Raw genomic sequence first — 19,341 nt, forward strand, 5'->3', positions numbered from 1 at the left:
GCAAACTTTTAATATTGATTAAGCAGCCTGAACAAGATAATTGTGAGGCCAATACTTCTGAGTTGTTCTTTGGCAGGTCCAGCCATAGTCAATCAAGTTAATTCTCACTCCCATAGCTCTATCTTTCCTCATCCCCAGAGAGCTCTAAAATGTCTCTGCCTAACTGAGTGCTTGCTTTATGCATTCAGACATTTATTGGGCACCCACTACAAGCAAAGAACTGGCAGGTTGTGTGGGGTTATCCTGATGGATCACACATGAAGTGTGTACTTAGTGCATGGGGTGATTAAATATCAGCCCTCCTTCCGTAAGGAAGGAACCTGCCTGAGCACCTCAGAGAGTGCAAGTGGATCCCATCTACGGCGAAATGTAGGTGCTCATGTTGGGAAGTCTGCCCACCTAGTAGGAGAAGGAGCACTAGGTTAAGAAATGGCCCTGGGGTGGGGAGATGGGCAGTGTCCTGGGGAGGTGGAGAGTGCCCAGAAATAACTGGACACATAGTAAACAATAGGGAGAATCATCTAATTCAATCCACAATGGAGCCAGTAGAAGATTTGTGGAATATGCTGTCTTATTTTCAATTTAAAAAATATTTTCTGGGCTGGTGACAGTGGCTCATGCCTTTAATCCCAGCAGTTTGGGAGGTCGAGAAGGGTGGATCACCTGAGGTCAGGAGTTCGAGACCAGCCTGACCAACATGGAGAAACCCCGTCTCTACTAAAAATACAAAATTAGCCAGGCGTGGCGGCGTATGCCTATAATCTCAGCTACTGGGGAGGCTGAGGCAGGAGAATCGCTTGAACCTGGGAGGTGGAAGTTGAGTGAGCCGTGGTCGTTCCATTGCACTCCAGCCTGGGCAACAAGAGCGAAACTCTGTCTCACACACACACACACACACACACACACACACACACACACACACACACAAATTCTGATCTCTTTTTTTGTTTTGAGATGGAGTCCCTCTCAGCCACCCAGGCTGGAGTGCAGTGGTGCAATCTCGGCTCACCGCAACCATCATCTTCTGGGTTCAAGCGATTCTCTCATCTCAGCCACCCGAGTAGCTGAGATTACAGGCACCCGCCATCATGCCCGGCTAATTTTTGTATTTTAGTAAAGACAGGGTTTCACCATGTTGGCCAGACTGGTCTTGAACTCCTGACCTCAGGTGATCTGCCCTCCTCAGCCTCCCAAAGTGCTAGGATTACAGGCGTGAGCCACCGCGCCCAGCCAATTTTCTGATTTCGAAAGTAATACATGTTCATTGTAAAATAATTTTTTAAATAGAGAAAAGTACAAAAAATAAAAATACCCATTACCTTCACCAGCATATCGTTGTTACCATTTTGACATATGTGTTTTCTTGTATTTTTCTGTGTACATGTGTCATATATCTTCTTTTTCTTTTTAACAAAATTTGATCAAACTGCTTTGCAACCTACTTTTCTACTTAATAGGCTAGGAATTTTCCTATACCATTATATATTACTTAAAATATGATGGTTTTTTTTTCTTTTTTAGAGTTAGGGTCTTGCTCCATTTTCCAGGCTGGAGTGCAGTGGCACAATCATAGTTCACTGCAGCCTTGCACTCCTGGGCTCAAGTGATCCTCCCACTTCAGCCTCCCTAAGTGCTAGGATTCCAGGCCTCAGCCACTATGCTCAGTTTTGTTTTTGTTTTTGACTTAAACCAGTTTTGATCAGCTATCTGCCACTGGCTAGCAAAGTAAAAAATGCATGATGGGGCCAGGTGCTGTGGTTCACGCCTGTAATCCCAGCACTTTGGGAGGCCGAGGCGGGTGGATCATGAGGTTGGGTGACTGAGACCATCCTGGCTAACAAAAAATTAGCCGGGCATGGTGGCGGGTGCCTGTAGTCACAGCTACTCGGGAGGCTGAGGCAGAAGAATGGCGTGAACCCAGGGGGCGGAGCTTGCAGTGAGCCGAGATCGCGCCACTGCACTCCAGCCTGGGCGACAGAGCGAGACTCCGTCTCAAAAAAAAAAAAAAAAAAATGCCTGATGGGCTGGGTACGGTGGTTCCCGCCTGTAATCTCAGCACTTTGGGAGGCTGAAGCAGGTGGATCACTTGAGGTCAGGAGTTTGAGACCAGCCTGGCCAACATGGTGAAACCCCATCTCTACTAAAAATACAAAATTAGCCTGGCATGGTGGCAGCCTGCCTGTAATCCCAGATACTCAGGAGGCTGAGGCAGGAGAATCGCTTGAACCCAGGAGGTGGAGACTGCAGTAGCAGAGATCGTGCCATTGCACTCCAGCCTGGGTAAAAAGAGCGAAAATCTACCTCAGAAAAAAAAAGCATGGTGCAATAGGAGCTCAGTCCATCCCTTCCAAGCATTCCAAATAGCACACCCGTGACTGCCACCAGTTCAGTTTATCATGAACCCCAAGGGCATTCAGCTTTAAGCAATCTCCAGGGAAATCCCAAGCCATGTGTAGCCTAATGGCTTCCAGGATGCCTGGACTGGCTCAAAAGCCCATCCCATCCTATCCATTGGATAAGAGAGTCAAGAAGAAGAACAGAGTGGTTTAGAACAAATTGATTCCTGGGCTGCATTCATAGTCCTGTGGACCTACTGAAGACATGAAAAGCTCCATGTTCTCGCCCCTCTTCTACACGAAGGGACTGGTTTGGAACCAACCCAGTGTTCTGGAGAAAAGCTAAGGAGGTCCATGGATTGGGATGTCCTAGAGCTCGAAGACATCATTCTAGGTTCTGGGGTTTATTTCTAGGCTAATATCTCATAGTGAGGTTTAAGAAAATTATATATCTTTTACTTTTTAACTAATTCCAGGCTGATTTGCATGTTTTCACCCTGCCAGGAAGAAGGAAATTAAGATTGGGTGTGGTGGCTCCACCTGTAGTCCCAGCACTTTGGGAGGACTAGGTGGGAGGATCACTTGAGCTGAGGAGTTTGAGGCTGAGCACCACTACACTCCAGCCTGGGCGACACAGGGAGAGGCTGTCTCTACAAAAAAGGGAAATTAAAACGCAACTTGACAAAGTTGCAAATCTACTTCTGCGTCAGTTTCTCACAATACAATGGCTCAAAATTGGGTGGTTTTTCCCCTAACTGATTGGCATGTGTATGTTCAGCAGTAGCCAGAAATTCTATGTAGTGAAAACAGACAAAACCAAGATAGGAATATGCAGAAGAAATCTCTAGTTACCAAGGCACTGCAAAATAAAGTCTACAATTGCACATCATAATCATCACCAAAACAGAGATTTCTAGAGTCCTTCTGTAACTCGCAGGAAGACTCCTTCCCTAAGCCAATTCGGCCTGGATTCTTGAAAATCTGTGGGAAACACAGCAAATTTTATAAACAGGGTTTTTCTGCACTTACATTCTCATATTCACTACATCTAAGAAAAATTTATAAAATATATATATTATATATATATATATTAAAATACACACATACACATTCTGTAGGACTTGATTCTTTGAACACAGACCTTAGGGCTCTGTGCTCTGCACTAGACAGGAGTAAATGCTATACCTCTGCAGAACTAAAACAAGTAAACTTGCCCTTGTCATTGGTTCCTTTTGCAGTGAGGAGGGGAAGTTTTTCTAGTCCTACCTTCCTCCACTGCTCAGACATGTGGCTCTTCAAGATAAAAACAGTAGGCTAGGCATAGCGGCTCATGCCTGTAATCCCAGAATTTTGGGAGGCCGAGGCAGGAGGATCAGCTAAAGCCAGGAGTTTCAGACCAGCCTGGGCAACAAAGCAAGACCCTGTTTCTATAAAAAACACAAAACTTAGCTGGGCCTGGTGGTGCATGCCTGTAGTCCCAGATACTCAGGAGGCTGAGGCAGGAGGATTGCCAGAGCCCAGGAGGTGGAGGCTGCAGTGAGCTATGATGATGCCACTGCAATCTAGTCTGGGTAACAGAGTGGGACCCTGTCTTTAAAAATAAAAATAAAAAAATCAAATTAAAACATTGGCTTCAAAATTACATGTGGTCAAATTCAGCCCAGTTGGGTTCTATCTGAATATGACTTATTTTACACAGCTCTGTTTTCAATCGTGAAAAAGAAAATGACAGAAGGAAAGGACGGAGGGAAGCAGGGAGAAAGCATATGATACTTCCCATTTAGGAAGTGGAATAGTGGTAGAAAATGCCCTGATAAAGCCTCAGAATGGAAATAATGAGCTTGAAACTGCCAGCATGCACATCGGCATTTTCAGATTTCAGAGAAGGCGCACCTGAGGGGAGGAGCCTCTTGTAGGGAAGGGAAAGATGTCAAGCCTTCCTTTGTCCTGTGCACAGGACAGACTCCAAATCCTTCTCTTCGCTCCCATTTGAGATCATGTGAACTTCCATTTGATTTAAGCATCTGATTCTTTTTCTTTCATTCATCCCTTGGTGTCTGTGATGGGCAAGGCACTTGTCCGGTTGCTGAGAGCTGTGCAAAGGACAATTAGACATAGGGCCTGACCTTAAGGAGCTAACAATAGTGCAGGGAAAGTGAGACTTGGATAGAGAGAGTCTTTGTCAGGTGGAAAGTGCTGTCTCAGACTGAGAAGGCTTCCATCTAAGAGAGCAGGGAACGTTCTATGGAGGAGGGGGTATTTGAGAGGTCCCTCAAAAGAATGGTAGGATTTCATGGGGAGATGAAAAAGGTATTCTGAGAAGTGAGCTTCCCCTTTTCTTATCTTAGCTCCCACTGGCAAAAAGGAGCAGAGTTCCTTCCACCTTGAGCCAGAGTTTTTCAGGCAAAGCACCTCACTGCCGGGAGGTGGAGGCTTGGAGGGTTAGAAAGAAGGAGAATTGAGAAGGATAAATACTAACATGTTCACAGCCAGGTGAATAGAGGGATGGGTGGGGAGTTGGGTGTTTTGAAATTATATTCATTTTGCTTATTTGTGCTTTTTCATTTGGGAAGAGAATGAAGAATGGAACATACTTTTGTAATGGGGAAAAAATAAACACAATTGTAAAATAGCAGCCCTTCCCTGGCAACAAAAAGAAAAAACAAACAGGAAGAAAAGAAAAGCGATTGAGAAGAACCTGCATATCTCTTTGAGACTGAATGTCTCCTCTGTGCTCTGGCAGCCTCAGCGATCACAGGCCTGCAGTGCTGCTTTTGGCCCTGCTTGGAAACCCCCATGTGAGCACCAGCAATTGCAGCTTGGCCTCCAAGGACTGTATCACAGCACAATCATTGATTTCATAATCAATGCTGTCATTGACAAGTAGGCAGAGAGATAAATGCTCTAAAATCGCCTAGGCCCCTTGGGCCAGATGTTCCCAGCCTTATCAAGAAGAGAAGCTGGCTGGGCGCAGTGGCTCACGCCTGTAATCTCAGCACTTTGGGAGGCCTAGGCAGGCGGATCACCTGAGGTCAGGAGTTTGAGACCAGCCTGACCAATATGGTGAAACCCAGTCTCTACTAAAAAATATAAAACTAGCCAGGCATGGTGGCTCATGCCTGTAATCCCAGCTACTCGGGAGGCTGAGGCAGGAGAATGGCTTGAACCCAGGAGGCGGAGGTTGTGGTGAGCCGAGATCACTTGCAGTGAGCCGAGATCGCGCCATTGCACTCCAGCCTGGGCAACAAGAGTGAGACTCCATCTAAAAAATATATATAAATAAAGGCCAGGCACGGTGGCTCATGCCTGTAATCCCAGCACTTTGGGAGGCTGAGGCGGGCAGATCACGAGGTCAGGAGATCGAGACCATCCTGGCTAACACGGTAAAAATATTACTATATTATAGTAAATATACTACTAAATATACAAAAAAAAAAAAATTAGCTGGGTGTGGTGGCGGGTGCCTGTAGTCCCAGCTACTTGAGAGGCTGAGGCAGGAGAATGGCGTGAACCCGGGAGGCAGAGCTTGCAGTGAGCCGAGATCGCGCCACTGCACTCCAGCCTGGGCGACGGAGCGAGACTCCGTCTCAAAAAATAATAATAATGATAAAATAAATAAATAATAAAAAATTAAAAAAAAAAAGAACTTAGATCAGCGTCTGGTGGCTCACACCTGTAATCCTAGCACTTTGAAAGGCCAAGGTGGGCAGATCACCTGAGGTCAGGAGTTCAAGACCAGCCTGGGCAACAGGGTGAAACCCCGTCTCTACTAAAAATACAAAAATTAGCTGGGTATGTTGGCGGGAGCCTATAATCCCAGCTTCTCAGGAGGCTGAGGCAGAAGAATCACTTGAACCCGGGAGACAGAGGTTGCAGTGAGCAGAGATTATGCCACTGCACTCAATCCTGGGCAACAAAGCAAGGCTCTGTCTCAAAAAAATAAATAAGAAGAGAAGTTACTTTTTGTTTCCTGAAAAGCTTGACTTCCTGACAATGAAGGCCCTAAGGAGCAAGTGGACAGCTGGCAGCTGGCAGTCATCAGTGGGGAAAGGCAGAGGTACCACTGCTGACTCTACTGGGCCTCAGGCCTCAGCCCTCATGGGGAGGGACCCTCTTTCAAACTTTTGGAGGGGTAGGGGAGGGCCAGGCAGTGCTGAGACCAAGGCGATGGTGGTGGGCGGGGGGCCCAAAGTTCTATCATCTAATTGGGCTTCTTCACCGGTGCATCATCCATAAGTGCCGTATTGATTCCGTCAGCTCCCAGGGCTGCCAGATAGGGCCGGAGTGGCCAGAGCCTCCCAGCCAGTCTCTTCCTGCAGGAGCACCTTGTCAGTTTACCTCAGATATTTGCTGCTCAAATACCATCTTCTGTGTGTATCACAACATGACACACCCATGAAGAACGCTGAGCTAGGATTTCTAGATGTACTGTTACACGGTGATTTACTGGTCTGGAACTGCTGCCTCGCAGGTGGTCATGTGAAAACACCACCAGCAAAACCAAGCATTTATGGAGCCACTCCCTTGTGCCAGGTCCTGGGCTGGGACGTCTGACTGCATCAGCTCCACGGTGGACAACTGTGGCTTTAGCCTGCCCAGCATTCAGACCCACTTGCTTGGTGACAGTGCCTACATCTTAGCTTCTATTGTGGAAACTACCTTTCCCCCACTGCATGCAGGCCTGGTGGGCATGGGGATGGAGGCACCTTGCTCTCCATCCATGAGGAAGGCAGCACATGGCCCAGCCTCGTCCAGTCTGACCTGTCTTCCTGGAAGTTGAGTGTCAAGCAGAGAGCCGCAGAACTGAAGACAACCGGAGCTGCTTCATGCAGTCAATAATCCCCTGAAGAAGGAAGGCAGTTACCTCCCTATTCTCGAGATCGCTTCAGCTGGCCTGGCTCTCATCCTTTCCAAGACCTGGCTGTTTGCTTTGCATTCAGTTATATGAGCTAATTCATATCCTTCTAATAAATGTCTTCCATCCTTCTCCAAAGTTAGCCCTAGAGTATATTGCTGTTGTTTACAATCAAAAAGCCCTAGAGGTGTACTCTCCAATTCTCTTAATAACCTCATTTGCTGTCATTACCCCTATTTTAGTACAAGTAGCTGAGCTTCAGAGAAGTTAAAAGATGTGCCCAAGGTCGCACAGCTAATGAGTGCCACAGTCAGAATCTGAACCCAAGTCTGTCTGATGTGGGGTCATGACAAGAGCATGGGTTTTTTTGGGAGAGCAAAATGACTTCAAATCCCCACTTCCCACATAAAAATGCACAATGGGTGTAGCAATGCCGAAGCCACAGAGCTGTAGAGGATGGATGGAGGTGATGCATAGGAAAACACATGGCCTAGGGTATGTGCTTAGTAAACAGAAATGCCTGTCCCTAAGAATGAAAATTATTTTATCTGCCTAGTAAATTAAAGCAATTGGCACTTTTAGTCCAAAGATTACTGCTTCTGAGTTGATCCAAATACAATCTCTCTATCTCTCTCTCCCTCTATTTTTTTAAAAAGAGAAACAAGGTCTTGCTATGTTGCCCAGGCTGGCATGCAGTGGTACAATAACAGCTCACTGTACCATTGAACTCCTGGGCTCAAGCAATCTTCTCACCTCAGCCTCCCCAGTAGCTGGAACTATAGGTGTGTGCCACCACACCTAATTTTTAAAGTTTTTGTAGAAACGGGGTCTTACCATGTTGCCCAGGCTGGTATCAAACTCCTGGGCTCAAGCAGTCCACCCACCTCAGCCTCCCAAAGTGCTGGGATTATAGGCATGAGCCATCATGCCCGGCCTCTGTCTCTCCCTCTCTTAGACACACACACACATGCACACGCACACGCACACACACACACAGACATTTCTTGGTTTCCTGTCTGTGGAAGTCCTACCAGAAAATTCAGATGCCCTTAGGAAAAAGAGCACAGCGTACGCATAATACAATCGAATTCTCCCATCCAACATGCCTTGGGAGAAGGAATAGAGTAAGAATTTTCATTCCTGTGAAGGATGATGGAAATGAGGCACTAAGACAATAAATGTTTATCTCGAGGTTATGTAGCAAACCAAAGGTTCAGGAGAACCCAGGAACTGTATATTAGGCCATTCGATCTGAAAATACCAGAGCCTGGCAGGAAGAGAACAGCTTTTCCAAGTTGTGTTGGCTTTGTTCCTGCTCTTACCTTCTTCCCCTTCCCTCTTTCCCACTTCAAAAGAAAAAGCTCCATCACTTAAACATCCACATTAGGCACATTTCTAAAAAAGCTTCCCCAGAGCTCTGTTCATTACACACCCTTCTTTCCCCTAGGAGTTGTGACCTACTTAAAATATTCTTACAATTCTCTTAATGGGGGAAAAAGTCCCCAAAGATATGTTCCCTATGCAGGAAAAATTAAAGTCCTAAAAATAAGCAGTTAAAGAAAAAGTGTTAGGCCGGGTGCAGTGGCTCATGCCTGTAATCCCAGCAATTTGGGAGGCTGAGGCAGGTGGATCATGAGGTCAGGAGATCGAGACCATCCTAGCTAACACGGTGAAATCCCGTCTCTACTAAAAATACAAAAAATTAGCCAGGCATGCTGGCGGGTGCCTGTAGCCCCAGCTACTCGGGAGGCTGAGGCAGGAGAATGGCGTGAACCCAGGAGGTGGAGCTTGCAGTGAGCCGAGATTGCGCTATTGCACTCCAGCCTGAGTGACAGAGCGAGACTCCATCTCAAAAAAAAAAAAAAAAAAAAAGAGAAAGTGTTGCTTGTACTAAGATTTCTGATGCTTTTTCAGAGATAAATTCAAGTTTTCCCAGGCCTGTGATTGTGAAAAGTACAACTAAAAGATGGCCTTGGCATTTATTCAGCAGTCAGTAGATATTCACAAACTACCTGCCGTAAGCAAGGACTTCACCAAAGTTAAATGACAGCAAGAGAGAAAGAAAACCCACACAGCTTGGATTTATTCAACATAATTGTGACTCTTGGGATTCTTCTGGTTTCTGGGGCTAAGAAAAAACATTCTACATTGTAATATATCATAATTTCTGAGATTTCTCTTTTCTTCTACATTCATTTCTTCCAATCTCGAAGGTTTTATTTGAGGGTTTTTTGTTATTGAAAAGGCAGTATAACAACAGCAAGAGAATTTTGCAAATTTAAGATTTAAGACTCATCTTTTTTTTTTTTTTTTTGAGGTGAAGTCTCGCTCTGTCACCCAGGCTGGAATGCAGTGGTGCGATCTTGGCTCACTGCAACCTCCGCCTCGTGGGTTCAAGTGATTCTCCTGCCTCTGCCTCCCAAGTAGCTGGGATTACAGGTGACCGCCAGCACACTCGGCTAATTTTTGTATTTTTAGTAGAGACGGGGTTTCACCATGTTGGCCAGGCTGATCTCGAACTCCTGACCTCAGGTGATCTGCCTGTCATGGCCTCTGACCACACGCGACCCTAAGACTCATCTCTAATCCATCACTTCAGCACAGCTATGGCACAGGCACACAGATTATTACAGTTATGAACATGATGTGCTTGCTATGTTCTATTTGCTATTGTTCCTTTTATCAAAAGTATTTTCCATGTTTCTTTCTACATGCCTCTTGATTTAGGCTTCGGTTGTGAATGCAAGATATTCCATTGTATCAATGTACCAACAAAATTTTAAACTGTCCCTATAATATTATACGTTTCAGTGATTTCTACTTATTTCTATTATAACCAACACAACGGAGGGTATTTTTTATGCATCTGAAATTTAAAAAACCTTTGTTAACTAACTTTATTGGGATAAATTCCTGGGTCTGGTAATTTTATGGCTTTTCCTATATAGTGGTAGTAATTTTATGGCTTTTCCCATATATTATCATGTTGCATTCCCCACAAATGTTATCAATTTATAACGCAACCCACAATGAATATGGAATTTTACTGCAACCTCAATAGCATTATGTTGCGGTTTTGAAAAATTATTAACCATTAGCAAGAAGCATAACAGTATAATGGTGTTGTAATTTGCACTTTTGATTGCTATCAACAGTGAACACATATCAATGTTTTGTTCATTGCATTGCCTCATGTAGATGAATTTCTTTTTATGAACTGTGAATTTATCCCTGGAGAGTTGTTTTTTGTCCTCCAGTCAGGTTTATTCAGGTATAATTCACATATCAAAAAGTTATTCTTTTTCGTGTGTAGTTCTATGACTTTTAACAACTATAGACAGGTCACTGAATGGTTCTATGATCCTGAAAAGTCTCCCGCTGTGCCTTTGTAGTCACATTCTCCCTCCAAACAGCCCTTGGCAATCGCTCTTCTATTTTCTTTCCCTATAGTTTCAACTTTTCCAGAGTGTTATATAAATGGAATCATACAGTAGACAGTTATGCACAGAATTGTAATGCTTTAAAACTCTTTAAATTGTTTCTAGGCCGGGCGCGGTGGCTCACGCCTGTAATCCCAGCACTTTGGGAGGCCGAGGCGGGCGGATCGCAAGGTCAGGAGATGAAGACCATCCTGGCTAACACGGTGAAACCCCGTCTCTACTAAAAATACAAAAAATTAGCTGGGGGTGGTGGCAGGCGCCTGTAGCCCCAGCTACTCGGGAGGCTGAGGCGGGAGAATGGCGTGAACCCAGGAGGCGGAGCTCACAGTGAGCCGAGATTGCGCCATTGCACTCCAGCCTGGGCGACAGAGCGAGACTCTGTCTCAAAAAAAAATAAAAATAAAAAAGTTTCTTTTCTCTCTGCAGTATTCAAAATGCTTTATTAAAGAATTGGTTCAACATCAAAAGAGCAGTATGTAGTGGGGGGAACAGAAATTGTAACTAGTTTACCACTAACTTTCTTGCACCACCACACTCAGGAAAAAAGCCTTATAGAACCTGGCCTTCCAAAGGCCCAAGTCAGTCCTTGAGTCTCTGCCTCTCCCCTTGTCCACGCTCCCACGCCCATTCTCCTTTTTTGAAATGGATTATTGGTTTAACAGAAGTTAACTTTTTTTTTTTTTTTGAGACGGAGTCTCGCTCATCTTGCCTAGGCTGGCCTGCAATGGCACAATCTCAGCTCACTGCAACCTCTACTTCCCAGGTTCAAGTGATTCTCCTGCCTCAGTCTCCCGAGTAGCTGGGATTACAGGTGCCTGCCACCATGCCTGGCTAATTTTTTGAATTTTTTTAGTAGAGATGGGGTTTCACAATGTTGGCCAGGCTGGTCTTGAACTCATGACCTTGTGATCCACCCACCCCCACCTCCCCAAGTGCTGGGATTACAGGCGTGGGCCACCATGCCTGGCTTAACAGAGGTTAACTTTTAATTTGTAATATATAATGCAAATATTTCCCCCACTCTGTTCCTTTTTCATTTGATAGAATTTTTTTTTTCTTGAGACAGAATGTCACTCTGTCACCTGGGCTGGAGTACAGTGGTGTGATCTCAGCTCACTGCAACCTCTGCCTCCCAGGTTCAAGGGATTCTCCTGCCTCAGCCTCCCGAGTAGCTGGGATTACAGGCACCCGCCACCACACCCGGCTAATTTTTTTTTTTTTTTTTTGTGATGGAGTCTCACTCTGTCGCCCAGGCTGGAGTGCAGTGGCTTGATCTCTGCTCACTACAAGCTCCGCCTCCCAGGTTCACGGCATTCTCCTGCCTCAGCCTCCTGAGTAGCTGGTACTACAGGCGCCCGCCACCATGCCTGGCTCATTTTTCATATTTTTAGTAAACACGAGGTTTCACCATGTTAGCCAGGATGGTCTCGATCTCCTGACCTCGTGATCCACCTGCCTCGGCCTCCCAAAGTGCTGGGATTACAGGCATGCCACCGTGCCCGGCTGTATTTTTAATAGAGACGGGGTTTCACCATGTTGGCCAGGCTGGTCTTGAACTCCTGACCTCGTGATCCGCCTGCGTCGGCCTCCCAAAGTGCTGGGATTACAAGCGTAAGCCACTGCGCCCGGCCGATAGAAATTTTAAATTTAAATGAACACAGTTTTCCCCCATGGGTTCTTCTAACTTGAAAATTATCCATAGATCTAAAATATATTGAATTCTATTTTTTTGCTAGCTCTTGAAGAATTTGACCTTTTAATATTTCATTTTAATTCAACTCCAGTTTCTGTCGGTATTTGCTCAAGGTAACGACTTTAAAAGTTTCTTGACCGTGATTCATAATAAGAAATATATTTTGCATCACGATTCAGTGGACACAACACAAATATACATATACAGGCTGGACATGGTGGCTCACGCCTGTAATCCCAGCACTTTGGGAGGCCAAAGCATGTGGATCACCCGAGGTGAGGAGTTCGAGACCAGCCTGGCCAACATGGTAACCCCATCTCTACTAAAAATACAAAAATTAGCAGGGTATGGTGGTGGGCACCTGTGGTCCCAGCTACTTGGGAGGCTGAGGCAAGAGAATCACTTGAACCTGGGAGGCGGAGGTTGTAGTGAGTCAAGATTGTACCACTGCACTCCAGCCTGGGCGACAAAGACTCTGTCTCAAGAAAAAAAAAAAATCTATCTATCTATCTATCTATCTATCTATCTATCTATCTATCTATCTATGTATCTATCTATACACACACACACATACACACATACACACACACACACACACAGTATACAAAACTGAAACACAAATCTCAGGACACAAATCTTCCCTTCACTACACGTATACGCTCTGGTATTTTCTATTCTTTCTTTTTAAAATGGCCCACCTGGCCGGGCACAGTGGCTCATGCCTATAATACCAGTACTTTGGGAGGCCGAGGAGGGTGGATCACTTGAGCCCAGGAGTTGGAGGCCAGCCTGGAGAACATGGCGAAACCCTGTCTGTACAAAAAATACAAAAATTAGCTAGGCATGGTGATGCATGCCTGTAGTTCCAGCTACTCAGGAGGATGAGGTGGGAGCATCGCTTGAGTTGGGAGTTCAAGGCTGCAGTGAGCTGAGATCACAACACTACTGCACTCCAGCTTGGGTGACAGAGGGAGACCTTGTCTCAAAAAAAAAGGACCCACCCAAGATGAATATTCCATTTTTCCCCAGACAAACTCCATAGACATTAATGGTTGTATTATTGTGTATTCTGTCACATCAATGAAAAGTTCTGAAGTGATTACACTTATCCACGGCAAATCATTGGATATGGTGGGGAAAGTGGAAATATCTATTATGTCGGTTGGAAATAAGAAAGACCTGCATATGAAAAGGGTGATCAGACAAAGCGCAGTGGCTCATGCTGGTAATCCCAGCACTTTGGGAGGCCAAGGCAGGCAGATCACCTGAGGTCAGGAGTTCGAGACCAGCCTGGCCAACATGGCGAAACCCTGTCTCTACTAAAAATACAAAAATTAGCTGGGCATGGTGGCACGCGCCTGTAATCCCAGCTACTCAGGAGGTTGAGGCGGGAGACTTGCTTGAGCCTGGGAGGCAGAGGTTGCAGTGAGCTGAGATCGCGCCATTGCACTCCAGCCTGGATGACAGAGTAAGACTCTGTCTCAAAAATTAAAAAAAAAAAAAGAAAAAAAAGGGTGATCAGGGAAGCTTTGGCAGAATCTTGGAATGCAGCTCTTTTGGAATTTTCTGCTAGAGAAAATGAGACTGCTGCTGATGTTTTTAAGAGAACAATTTTGGAGGCAGATAAAATTGACAGGGCAGCTTCCCAAGGAAAATCTTCGTGCTCAGTGATATGATTCTACTGCAAAACCTGAGGACACTGGGAATATCTTCCACCTGAAGAAACAAACTCCCATCATCCTTTAAGATAAACTACACTTCTTTTTCCTTCTCTTAACCTGAAAGATATATTTTGGGTCAGAGATCCTCTCCCTTCAGATTATGTTAAACTCTGACTGTCCAAACGAGTGCACTTCCATTTTCAAATTTTAAGCAATCATATTTTCCATTTATATACGGTATTTCTTAATATTATGACCAAGAGTTTTATCAGCATTAATTTTTCAATGTAGTTTGTTGTTTAAAATAATGTAATCATCAAAATATATTGTTATACTACTATTAACCAGGCTTCAATATATCAGTGTTTATTTCATTGTGTTAAATGTATACTTTTAAATAAAATGGCTGTAAACCTTTAAAAAGTAAAAAAAAAAAAAAAAAAATTGGCTGGGTGCGGTGGCTCACACCTGTAATCCCAGCACTTTGGGAGGCTGAGGTGGGCAGATCACTTGAGGCAGGAGTTCGACACCAGCCTGGCCAACATGGTAACCCCATCTCTATTAAAAATACAAAAATTAGCTGGGTGTGGTGGTGGGCACCTGTGGTCCCGGCTACTTGGAAGGCTGAGGCACAAGAATCACTTGAACCTGGGAAGCGGAGGCTGCAATGAGCCAAGATCATCTCGTCACTGAACTCCAGCCTGGGTGACAGGGTGAGGCCCTGTCTCAAATAAATAAATAAAATAAAATGGCCCACCAAGTTGATTTCATGACTCACTGATGAGTCACAATCCACAGTTTAAAAAAGTGTGAAAAGGGAATTTATTAAAGCTACACAATGTCTCCAGTAGTCCCACTCTGAGTTTAGGTAGCGCCCTAAAGATGAACTGATATACATGGGTTAAGCTAGATCAACTGGACATTTTCCCCCAGTGGCCTGTGCAGTAAATTGCCCTTTTCAGAGAATAGATATTGGTGGTTGTGGCAGGGAGGGGTAATAGAAACGAGACATGGTTTTGCTATTCCTGGATTAGCCATCTACTGGGCTGGCAGCCCTCACATGGCTGGCCTGCCCTGTCTCGTGAGATGGATCAGCCCTGAGGTAACATGTCAGGAAAGGACATTTGTGCTAGAAGTAGCAGAAGCCTCTGTGAGCCATCCTTCACACAGAACTAGTCAGGAGCAGCTCCCGCTCAGCCAAGAGAGTGAAGCATGCCCATCACCCAGCTCAGCCAGGTGAGTACTAGGGAAACTTGCGGGAGGCCCAGGTGAAATGAAGGCATTGTCTCAAGAGGTCAGGTTGACTCCAGGAGGGAACAAAATGATGTGTGCGTGGCTATGCACAGACTAGAAAAGCAAAGACTGAAGGGAAGGATGGAAGTTGTTCTAATTGTTCTGGGTTGCTTGGAGGGAGTGGAGCATGGGAGAGGGAGGGAGTGTGTAGTCAGTGTGTGGGAACGCAGAAAGGAGCATGCAGGGACAAGCAATCTGGTAGGCCACGTGGGAGACTGTGGCCATTCTATGGTAGGGAGACCCTTCCCGGCCACTCCCTCAGTGGCCCTGGCACATTAAGCTTTGTTGTCCACATCGGGTGGGTTGTGCGTGCTTTAAACAGCATCTTAATCCTCTTGCCTATTTATGAGGTGTATGATTGAGCCGTGCCCAAGGGTTTCAGAAGATATGGTACCCTCATTTATACCTATCTCGCAGGAGATCTTAACCCCTTCTCTACTTAACCCAAATGAAAGCGAGGTCATTGGGAAGCTGTGCCTGGTGAAGTTCCAGCACCAGGTGGGTAGATCACATTTTCTAGTGTATGTAAAATTTTAACATTTCAGACCCCGAGTTTTAAGACCTTATCTAATTTCCTTGAGCCCCTTAGTCATTGTGAACTCGCTGTGGAGTGTCTGCCTCCACCTGCCTTGGTGTTTATGAACATTCATGGTAACTTTAGAAGGCAAGGGTTAGAGGAAACTTTTTGCCGCCCACCCCCAGTCTGCAACAGTACCTGTGGGGAAGATTTTACCTGGGGCTCCAATTTTCAGGGAGAGGAAGTTTCTAGGATTTCCCATGGGCTTAGGAGGGACTTGCCATGTGGAAGGATTTTAATGGGCCTGAGAAGGATAACACTTTATAATTTCTAGGTGATCTTATTTGCTGCCTCCTCCTTCTCCAGAGTGACTACTGCATTCCGAACCCCTCTTTTTTTTTTCTTTTGAGACAGAGTCTTACTCTGTCACCTAGGCTGGAGTGCAGTGGGTGATCTTGGCTCACTGCAACCCTCACTTCCCTGGCTCAAGCTATTCTCATGCCTCAGCTTCCCGAGTAGCTGGGACTACAGGCATACACCACCACACCTGGTTAATTTTTGTATTTTTAGTAGAGACTGAGTTTCACTACGTTGGCCAGGCTGGTCTTCAACTCCTGGCCCCAAGTGATCTGTCTACCTCGGGCTCCCAAAGTGCTGGGATTACAGGCTTGAACCACCGTGCCGAGCCCTCTCTTCTGCTTTCTAAGTGTCCATTCTCCTTGAAGTGGGTGGGTGGTGGGGGGACATACACATGTAACTCTGGTTAGTACACAGGCGGCCATGAAGTCCACAAATGTGCAGGGGGCCACAGCTTTCACGCTACAGACTTGCAAAGGTATGCATCTGCTTTCCCCTTGCCCTGGAATATAGATCAGAACCCTTCATTTAGTGAAGGGACCTATTCCCAGAGTGATGATCCCTCCCTCGTTTGAGACCCTGCCTTCATCCTGAGCTTCTTGGAGCAGCCCAAGGCCCTGCCAGCTCTCTTTGCCTGTAGCTTGTAGGCATTTATGACAGTTGCATATCCTGCCCTCCAACAGCAGCCTGAGAGACTAAACTATTACCAAGTTCACCTGGAAAAATGTCACCCTGATTGATTAGAATGGTGGGTGGCCACCTTAGCTCATTAGAATCACCTGGGAAGTTAAAAAAAAAAAAAAATCCAGCATGCACTCCAAATTTTCCCACCACCACTCCTCCCCACAAAAAGAAAATTTTAAAAATCCCAGTGTTTGGGCCATATCCCAGACCAATTAAGTCAGAATCTCCGGGGATGGGACCCAGGTAGCAGGATTTTAAAAAATCTCCCCAGCAGCCAGGCCTGAGAGCTAATGAATAGCACCACAGGGCCCAGCGTTTCAGCCTACAGCTTGTCTCGGTTTCACCCTTTTTTGATTTCTTTACAACAATGAAAATTCTAAATAGTTGATCACAGTGCCAGACCAATAAGAGCATTTTAGGGAGGAGAGAGGAGGGAAGGGGTTGGTAGGCACGGAGAGGACTTGACATACAGAAAGCATTTTGCTATGGAGTCATAACCATTTGATTCTAAGACACATGCAGCCTGCAGAAGTCATGCGGCCCCTCCCTCTGCTTCCAGGAGGGAAGGAACTTGGCCGTCCTTTTGTTGCACACGCCCGGGAGCTGCGCCGGCGCAGCGCGCCCTGCAGCCTGGGAGAGCAGGCGTGTGCGCCACTGGTCCTGGGCCACCACCGCGCGCCGCGGGCGGGTGCAGGGCCCCTCTGCCGTAGGGAAACCGGCGTTCCCCGCGAGAAGCAGCCGCAGCTCCTAATGAGCTCATGGGTTCACCGCGCTGAGCTCGCCAGAGCTGACCCGGCTTCGCCAGGGGCCTGCTGGCTGTCCTGACACCTGGCCTACCTCGGGGGTGCCTGGGGACGCTCTTCCTTTGACTGCGGGATAGGAGCACAATGAAAATGGGGTGGACGTGGCTGGGAGACAGCCCTGCTCTCCGGCAGGCTCTGGGGAGTGTGTGGTACGTGGCATCCACACTGGTGGGTGTCGTGCGATGATCGAGACACGGATACTGGGTGTCGTTCCCACTAGGGAAGAGAGGGCTGCGTTTAGAGGGAAACGAAATAGATCCGAGAAACACAAAGATGTCACAAAGGAAACGCTTCCCCATCATAAGCAATCTAAATAAGTGATTCTTGAAAGACTTCCAGCAAAACACATAACCTTGTAATTTAGATTCGCTCGCCCACAGAGGGACTGGAGGGTACTCACCGACTAGGGCTTCACAGCCGCATCACCGCCGGCGGTGGGCGCCTGCCTCGGCAGGGGCAGGGTGGGTGCCCGCAGGGCACAGGTGCCGCCGTGGCTGCTCGCACAACCCCTGCAGCTGCGATCCCGCCCAGTTAGCCTCGGGGACTGCACAGCCCAGCCCGCTCGCCCAGGACCCGGGGGTTCTCAGGCTGCTCGGCGAGGGCGCTCGCCGCTGGGACTCGGCCGGGGCTGCAGGAGCGCGCGCTGCTAGCTGGGCTGGCTGCGGCTCCTCGCGAGCACCATGGCAACGCGAGCGGGCGCCCCCAGGAGGCAGCCGAGCTGCGGCGTGGGACGCTCGGGTGAGGCTCAAGCCAAAACCAAAACCAAACCATTTCTCCTCCTCCCCATCTTTTCATTTTCTCCCTTTCTCCAACCCCTTCCTAGACACACGTTACTAGCACCTCGAAGGTTGGAAATTCCAGTACTCTCCTGAGGCCACTTCCCCAGCGAATCCTGCTAACCACACAGTCAGTGTTTGCTGCGCTCACCATCGAGCACACACCTCCTTGCAGTGGCTTCGGCACCCAGGTCTCCGGGAGCCAGTGAAGGAACCAAGTGTTGGATACTGAGCAAGTCGCGTAACATCTGAGTAGTCGTGAAATTTCAACGGTATAAAGGACACGACGTTGTCTTATAGATTGAAAAATGCTATAAAATGAAGTTCTTACTATTATTTTGATGATGACCCTGGAGATCAGCGCAGAGCCCTGGGGGAGGGCTACAGTTGCAAGTGCTCCAAGGATCAGATCGCGCACCCCTCCCCACCGGAGAAAACCTCTTGATGCCGGAGCTCGGGCAGCCTCTTCCACACTTCCAGCCAGCCCCGGCATTGCCACAGCCCGTGGAGCTGGACAGAAATCCACCAGGCACTAAAATAAGTTAGATGGAAGACGGGATGGATTTGACCAAATTCCTGTCAGCATCTGCTCATTATAATTGCAACATAATCAGAGCAGAAAGAAGCCCAGAGATTATTTTGTCTTCAAGGATCGTTGGCCTCAGTATTTTCTCCATCTGAAGCTGTGTTGTCCAAAGCAGATTTACTCCAGCTGGCCAGCTCAGAAAAGGGCCGACTCTGGGCTGGCGACTCCTTGAGAAGGGCTCTCTCTGGTCCCAGGTGGTATTTCCTTAACCGTATCATCATCTGCTTCATTCGTGTTCCCTTCATGTCCATTATGTGAGGAGGGGAACTGACAGGGCCAGGGTGCCGGCTCAGAGGCAATCCCTGCTCATCCTCTGGAGCCACTTCATCACCCAGCCACT

General features: G+C 46.9%; 1 protein-coding gene across 1 annotated transcript in view; it reads right to left on the reverse strand.

The window, feature by feature from the left end:
• The window catches only part of MICAL3 (microtubule associated monooxygenase, calponin and LIM domain containing 3), a 234,354-nt gene extending 216,120 nt beyond the window's left edge, over positions 1-18,234 (reverse strand). The window contains exon 1 of the mRNA XM_054543024.2: positions 18,040-18,234. The gene's annotated coding sequence lies outside the window, so the exon portion shown is untranslated. The remainder of the gene's footprint in view (positions 1-18,039) is intronic.
• Between the last annotated feature and the right edge of the window lie 1,107 nt (positions 18,235-19,341).

This window comes from Pongo abelii, chromosome 23, assembly GCF_028885655.2.
Source record: "Pongo abelii isolate AG06213 chromosome 23, NHGRI_mPonAbe1-v2.0_pri, whole genome shotgun sequence".
NCBI lineage: Eukaryota > Metazoa > Chordata > Mammalia > Primates > Hominidae > Pongo > Pongo abelii.